Source organism: Ranitomeya imitator, chromosome 3, assembly GCF_032444005.1.
Source record: "Ranitomeya imitator isolate aRanImi1 chromosome 3, aRanImi1.pri, whole genome shotgun sequence".
Lineage (NCBI taxonomy): Eukaryota > Metazoa > Chordata > Amphibia > Anura > Dendrobatidae > Ranitomeya > Ranitomeya imitator.
The window spans coordinates 795932092-795940324 of record NC_091284.1 but is presented as its reverse complement, the minus strand read 5'-3'; positions in this window follow the sequence as shown (position 1 = coordinate 795940324).

Sequence of the window (8233 nt, the reverse complement as noted above, 5' to 3'; positions counted from 1 at the left end):
TTTAATAGCTAGAACAGCCAAATTTTGCATATACACACTACTAACATTAGTAGTGTGGAATATGCCAAAAAAATGGTGATATGAGATGGTTAAATGTATGTAAACCATGTCTCATATCATGTCGGGTTTAGGAAGGAGATAGCAAAAGCCGGCAATTGAATTACCGGCTTTAAAGCTATCTCTCGATGTATGAAATATTAATATATATACATATATGTTAATATATATACATATATGTGTCTACTGATTGATTGACATATAATATATATATATATATATAATGTCAATCAGTCATGGCCAAAAGTATTGACACCCCTGCAATTCTGTCAGATAATACTCAGTTTCTTCCTGAAAATGATTGCAATCACAAATTCTTTGGTATTATTATCTTCACTTAATTTGTCTTAAATGAAAAAGCACAAAAGAGAATCATGCAAAAAGCAAAACATTGATCGTTTCACACAAAACTCTAAAAATGGGCCAGACAAAAGTATTGGCACCCTCAGCCTAATACTTGGTTGCACAACCTTTAGCCAAAATAACTGCCACCAACCGCTTCCGGTAACCATCAATGAGTTTCTTACAATGCTCTGCTGGAATTTTAGACCATTCTTCTTTGGCAAACTGCTCCAGGTCCCTGATATTTGAAGGGTGCCTTCTCCAAACTACCATTTTTAGATCTCTCCACAGGTGTTCTATGGGATTCAGGTCTGGACTCATTGCTGGCCACCTTAGAAGTCTCCAGTGCTTTCTCTCAAACCATTTTCTAGTGCTTTTTGAAGTGTGTTTTGGGTCATTGTCCTGCTGGAAGACCCATGACCTCTGAGGGAGACCCAGCTTTCTCACACTGGGCCCTGCATTATGCTGAAACATTTGTTGGTAGTCTTCAGACTTCATAATGCCATGCACACGGTCAAGCAGTCCAGTGCCAGAGGCAGCAAAGCAACCCCAAAACATCAGGGAACCTCTGCCATGTTTGACTGTAGGGACCGTGTTCTTTTCTTTGAATGCTTCTTTTTTTCTCCTGTAAACTCTATGTTGATGCCTTTGCCCAAAAAGCTCTACTTCTGTCACATCTGACCAGAGAACATTCTTCCAAAACGTTTTAGGCTTTTTCTGGCAAACTCCAGCCTGGCTTTTTTATGTCTCGGGGTAAGAAGTGGGGTCTTCCTGGGTCTCCTACCATACTGTCCCTTTTCATTCAGACGCCGACGGATAGTACGGGTTGACACTGTTGAACCCTCGGACTGCAGGGCAGCTAGAACTTGTTTGGATGTTAGTTGAGGTTCTTTATCCAACATCCGCACAATCTTGCATTGAAATCTCTTTTGTCAATTTTTCTTTTCCGTCCACATCTAGGGAGGTTAGCCACAGTGCCATGGGCTTTAAACTTCTTGATGACACTGCGCACAGTAGACACAGGAACATTCAGGTCTTTGGAGATGGACTTGTAGCCTTGAGATTGCTCATGCTTCCTCACAATTTGGTTTCTCAAGTCCTCAGACAGTTCTTTGGTCTTCTTTCTTTTCTCCATGCTCAATGTGGTACACACAAGGACACAGGACAGCAGTTGAGTCAACTTTAATCCATGTCAACTGGCTGCAAGTGTGATTTAGTTATTGCCAACACATGTTAGGTGCCACAGGTAAGTTACAGGTGCTGGTAATTACACAAATTAGAGAAGCATCACATTATTTTTCAAAGGGTGCCAATACCTTTGTCCACCCCCTTTTTTGTGTTTGGTGTGAAATTATATCCAATTTAGCTTTACGACAATTCTTTTTGTGTTTTTTTCCATTTAAGACAAATTAAATGAAGATAATTATACCAAATAATTTGTGTTTGCAATCATTTTCAGGAAGAAACTGAGTATTATATGACAGAATTGCAGGGGTGTGAATACTTTTGGCCATGACTGTATATATATATATATATTATACATGTTTTTTTTTTTTTTTTAAACACATGGATCCCTTGTATAGTTGTATGTCGGTTTTGCAAGCCTGTGAGAAAAACACGCAGTACGGATGCCATATGGATTACATACAGAGGATGCCATGCGCAAAAAACGCTGAAACACCCTGCCTACGGAGGAGCTACGGACCACTGCAGTTTAAAGATGAAAACATTGCAGTTGCTTGCTGCAGATTGTTTGGCAACCTTGTTCTTGGAGAAAGAAAAGGGTATACGTGCTACCCAGCTGTTGGAATAGTCCTGAGCAAATTCATTTTCCATAACCTTTACGGATTTTTGAAGAACTGAACACCGTTGACCCAAGGCTGTCATCACAGATCAGGAATGTGTTCAGGTTATCAAGGGGTTAATGATGCCACTTAAGGTCACTCAGCTTCTCCTTCACCCAGTAATGATGTGGACACGGCTGAAAATAAGCGCTGCGATCAGTTGGCAACATATGCGTTTTACATGAAGAAATCTTGGTAGGCCTCTTCATCTTATTTATGCAAACAATGACTATGATGACCCAGCCTAGATCAAAGCGTTGGGCAAATGGAGCATCATGTGGTTTGTTGATTTGCTGACATATCTTGTGTAGCCAGAGAAGGTATCGGCCTAACAGAATCAGGATATCTGCACGGTTGTCAAGGGCTGGTATCTTGTTGGCTACACTCCTTAAATGAGGGTGATGAAGAGCAACTTCTGGCTTTGGGATCTCTAACCTATTGGATGGTATCTGGCTGCACTTGACGAATGTGGGTAGGGGAATCTCCAGTGTTCTCAATGGAAGCTACTATAAGCCCACTGGCTCTTCTCCGAGAGACCTCTAATAACTTCACTACAGGTGGCCAAGGTGTAAGGGTAAGTTTTTCCCCTTAAAAAAAAAAACTGTCAGCACAGAAAGTCTGTTTAGACTAAGTTCTGCTGCTTGCTTCTTCATGCTGGGGTCAATCATTTAATTACACCTTCCCTCCTACTTGCTTTCCCTCTATATCAACCCTCCTTCTTTGATTGACAGCTCTGGCTTCATAGAGCCAGTGAAGGGCAGAAATATTAAAGAAAACAAGCAAGTGGGAAGGTGTATTTAAAATGATTGGCTCCACTATGAATCACCGAGCATCTGTACTTGGAATCACCGAGCGTCTGTACTTGGCTTGAACAATCATTCTGTGCCGACAGAGTGCCTTTAAGTTGAACAGATCAAGTGATCGGTTGCTCCGATCGTGCAGGATGGCGTACATCTTTATGGTTTCCTCTGGTTCACCAGACATATCTTCACACAGCATTTGTCCCAAAGGCCTTTTCTGCAGAGCTCTGTGCATGTAGAAGGTACTGTGGTAGGACTTGCCACTTAATCTGCATCCTCCTTGCCATGCTTTGTAGGAGAAAGTGTTTAATAGCTAGGTTGGGATGCATGTACGTGGTCTCCACTGTCACTCTAAATAGTAATTTTACAGTCTTTAGTAAAGTGTTCAGTAGAAACATACCCCTAATTTCTTTAGAAGCTCCTTGGGTTCCTGGAGCAGTTTCTTTCTGAAGCTGATGAACTTCTTTAGGGGTTGTGGCTTCTTATGACTAGGACAGTTGATTAGTTTTCAACCTTTTCATCTATGTTGCTCGTATGGAGCTGATGTAGCTGTAGTCAGTCTTTTTCACCGACACTGAACCTCTGCGGTTTCTGATGCTAGAACATGAACTCTTATACTTAGGAGATAAACCAGGGCCGATGGGTTATCCATAGGAAAAGCTTGGGTCAGTCTTATACTCTCCAAAATTCTTGATAAACTCACAGAAGTAGGAAAACTGAGGAAAAGACTTGATTTTGTCTTTTGTATCTTGATCCAAGTGTGGTCCACTGTTCTTGAGTATTGTATGGTTGCTTGGAATCTATTGGGTTTACACCACAAACAGTGCCTAGGTAGGAGCTCTTAAAGCAAGTCAATGAGCTGTTAGAATTTTGATTTGTCCTTACTGGATATTTTCGGAAAATCTTGTAGGCGCTTGAGCAGCGATTTATCTATGGCTTCGGGACTGCCAAAGCTTTATTTAATTTCTCCCATGTGACCATGAGATCTACCATTGGATTAAAGATGTGGACAGAGCTTAGTCTCAACCAGCTCTGTGGATTGTGGTCAGCTACCTGAGCAGATCTAGCTCTTCATCAGCAGTAATGCCAAGGTCACTAATTACGGTTGTGATGGCACATTTCCAACCTCTATAGTGCTCAGGTTGATCACTGAAATTTGTGAGATCGGTCTTAGTAAGTTCACGGCGAACCCTGTACCTCGCAAAGTCATACATGAGTTCTCTCTGAGACAATTGTTGACTTAGTGCTATTCATATAGATTGTAGCATTTTGACCTAGAGATGTGGAAAGTATGCTGTAGCATAGGCATTTAGACCAGTAACTGCTTTGATGTGCATAGTTTATGCCACATGTGGAACTTGAAATATGGTTGTCAGGAGTATGGTGACTTGCCGGGATATTGGCTTGCATGTGGGCGTCTATGTATGTAGGTTTGGAGTTTGCCGATGCGCATGACCCTCGTACGTTCTGGTACATGAAGGAGGGTCAAGATAAAAGACTTGGCAGCGCTTTGTACCGATCTTGAATGCAGGATGCTATAGAAGGTTCGGTGTTGTGGTGCTTTGGAGAAATTTCTGTACTTTCAGGAACAATTGATGCAAGCAAAGGTTCATTAATTTGGATTAGCTCCCCTCTTGTGTGCATCAGAGGGTCTTCTGTATCCATTTCACTTAAAATGATGCTGTTTCATAGACTCCCACTGATAGCTTGTTGCAGCACCTTCAGCTTTGCCATGGTTGTGTTGTGCTCGCATTCCTTCTCTAGCTTCATTTCTGCCCCTTTGCAGTGTTCACTTCAATCTTCGTTTGCTTTTGCGCATGGGCAGCTCTTATCTTCGTAGTCTCTGCATATGCTCTTATAAGCAGCTGTATGAGCGCAGATAATTTCGAAGAACGTGACCTAGATGATTGTTTAGTGGACCCAGAAGAGAAGACGCCTCTAGAATTTGTGCAATTCTTGCCTGTTTTAGACTTAATATCGCGCACTGTGCGTTCTCTCTCAACATTAAGTTGCTGGAAATTTTGCAGTTCTAGAGAATCCTGTGCATTAAGTTTCTTCCGTTATACCATATTCCTGGCTTTTAATTGTATATATCTCATATGCTGCACACATTTCCAGAGCTCCCTGTAGTGGTGGCTCATGGGAAGCAGGAGATACAGTCATGGCCAAAAGTATTGACACCCCTGCAATTCTGTCAGATAATAGTCAGTTTCTTCCTGAAAGTGATTGCAATCACAAATTCTTTGGTATTATTATCTTCATTTAATTTGTCTTAAATGTAAAAACACAAAAGAGAATGAAGTAAAACATTGATCATTTCACACAAAACTCCAAAAATGGGCCAGACAAAAGTATTGGCACCCTCAGCCTAATACTTGGTTGCACAACCTTTAGCCAAAATAACTGACCAACCGCTTCCAGTAACCATCAATGAGTTTCTTACAATGCTCTGCTGGAATTTTAGACCATTCTTCTTTGGCAAACTGCTCCAGGTCCCTGATATTTGAAGGGTGCCTTCTCCAAACTGCCATTTTAGATCTCTCCACGGGTGTTCTATGGGATTCAGGTCTGGACTCATTGCTGGCCACCTTAGAAGTCTCCAGTGCTTTCTCTCAAACCATTTTCTAGTGCTTTTTGAAGTGTGTTTGGGTCATTGTCCTGCTGGAAGACCCATGACCTCTGAGGGAGACCCAGCTTTCTCACACTGGGCTCTACATTATGCTGCAAAATTTGTTGGTAGTCTTCAGACTTCATAATGCCATGCACACGGTCAAGCAGTCCAGTGCCAGAGGCAGCAAAGCAACCCCCAAAACATCAGGGAACCTCCACCATGTTTGACTGTAGGGACCGTGTTCTTTTCTTTGAATGCCTCTTTTTTTCTCCTGTAAACTCTATGTTGATGCCTTTGCCCCAAAAGCTCTACTTTTGTATCATCTGACCAGAGAACATTCTTCCAAAACGTTTTAGGCTTTTTCAGGTTAGTTTTGGCAAACTCCAGCCTGGCTTTTTTATGTCTCGGGGTAAGAAGTGGGGTCTTCCTGGGTCTCCTACCATACAGTCCCTTTTCATTCAGACGCCGACGGATAGTACGGGTTGACACTGTTGTACCCTCAGACTGCAGGGCAGCTAGAACTTGTTTGGATGTTAGTCTAGGTTCTTTATCCAACATCCGCACAATTTTTCTTTGAAATTTCTTGTCAATTTTTCTTTTCCATCCACATCTAGGGAGGTTAGCCACAGTGCCATGGGCTTTAAACTTCTTCATGACACTGCACACGGTAGACACAGGAACATTCAGGTCTTTGGAGATGGACTTGTATCCTTGAGATTGCTTATGCTTCCTCACAATTTGGTTTCTCAAGTCCTCAGACAGTTCTTTGGTCTTCTTTCTTTTCTCCATGCTCAATGTGGTACGCACAAGGACACAGGACAGAGGTTGAGTCAACTTTAATCCATGTCAACTGGCTGCAAGTGTGATTTAGTTATTGCCAACACCTGTTAGGTGCCACAGGTAAGTTACAGGAGCTTTTAATTACACAAATTAGGGAAGCATCACATGATTTTTTGAAAGGTGCCAATACTTTTGTCCACCCCCTTTTTTATGTTTGGTGTGGAATTATATCCAATTTGGCTTTAGGACAATTCTTTGTGTTTTTTTTTTTTCATTTAAGACAAATTAAATGAAGATAATACCAAAGAATTTGTGATTACAATCATTTTCAGGAAGAAACTGAGTATTATCTGACAGAATTGCAGGGGTGTTAATACTTTTGGCCATGACTGTACATGGTGGTTATGTGACAAATTTTTTGCCATAAGTCTGACTGATACAGAAAGTTCATGCTTCACACTTTCAAGGTTTTCTCTAATCATCCATAAAAACTTGGTAAAGCGTTTGCCCTTCTCAATGGACAGTAGATGGAGCTCCATATTTTCTTCATCTGATTGAAAGTTCCATGAGACATAGCGGCAACTGTTACACACACTGATAATTTCTTCTATGCTGGGAGGAGATGTTTTAATGTCTCTGGCTATGTCTTTACAGAAGCTGTAATCTGGCTTTACAGATATACCTAGCAGATATCTTTTTACTACTCTGACTCCATAACTGGGCTGTAAGTGGGATTCTTGAGACAGTGTTTCTATAGATGTCTGTATTGAACTAGTACTCACACCAAAAAACTTCATCAGATCACTTGACTCGACTGCAGAGGTATGAAGATTCTAGAAGTTTATTCCCAGGCTGAATTCTTGTATTATGCACAATAACAGCAACAGGTGGAAACACAGCTGTACAGATATGAACTTCAACCAAAGATGGCTGACAAACACCGACTGGGGAACAAGGGAGGGTTTACATATATCAGAGCTGGGCTGCAGGAAGAGACAGGACAATCCTCAAAAGACAAACTTATTCCATAGCAGTGTAACAGCAACAATATAATGCTAATAAAACACTGAATGATCCCCAAGTCATGGGACATGACAGAAGTACTTTTGGGAAGGACCGTACAAGCTAGTTTTTTAATAACTTAATTTTTTTGCATTGGAATAAAGAAAAACATATACGGTACTTTTTTTTGCTATATTCAGTTCCTATGTACAATTTTTTTTATATGAGCTAAGCTTAGTACACCTGTAGTGTGGATTTTCTTCTCATCTTTCAGGCTCTGAAGTTTGATGGGGTGTGTTAATGATCTGATGTTCTCATGTCTCTCAATGTTCAACCTGCATCATATCTTACCTCTGGCAGCGCCACTCGAGTAGAGAAATTTGTTGTGAAACAAGTCAATCATTGTTTTGGTTGTGTGGCTATTGGCTTGTTCCAAGATTAAATTTTTTTTTTGTCACTGTATGAGATTTCCCAGTACTCTCGGAACTACTGGGAAATCTCCTTCCTTCAGGCTAGTCTATAGTGCAGGTTTTTAGAATGCTTTGCTCTTTCTTTTCACAATTATGACTTGTCTATCAATTATTGAAGTTTAAAAAAAAAATGTTTTTAAATATATAATATATATCCCCATGTTAGGTGGAATTGTATTTCACTCATGTCTGGGGGTGATTAATGGAGACTTTTCAGATCCGTAGCTGCTGAGCTGATCAAGACTGAACGTAAACACAAAACCTCAGAACTAAAATAGTAATCTGACAAAATTTCATGGTAGAAAGATTCTTGTTAGAGTAATGTTA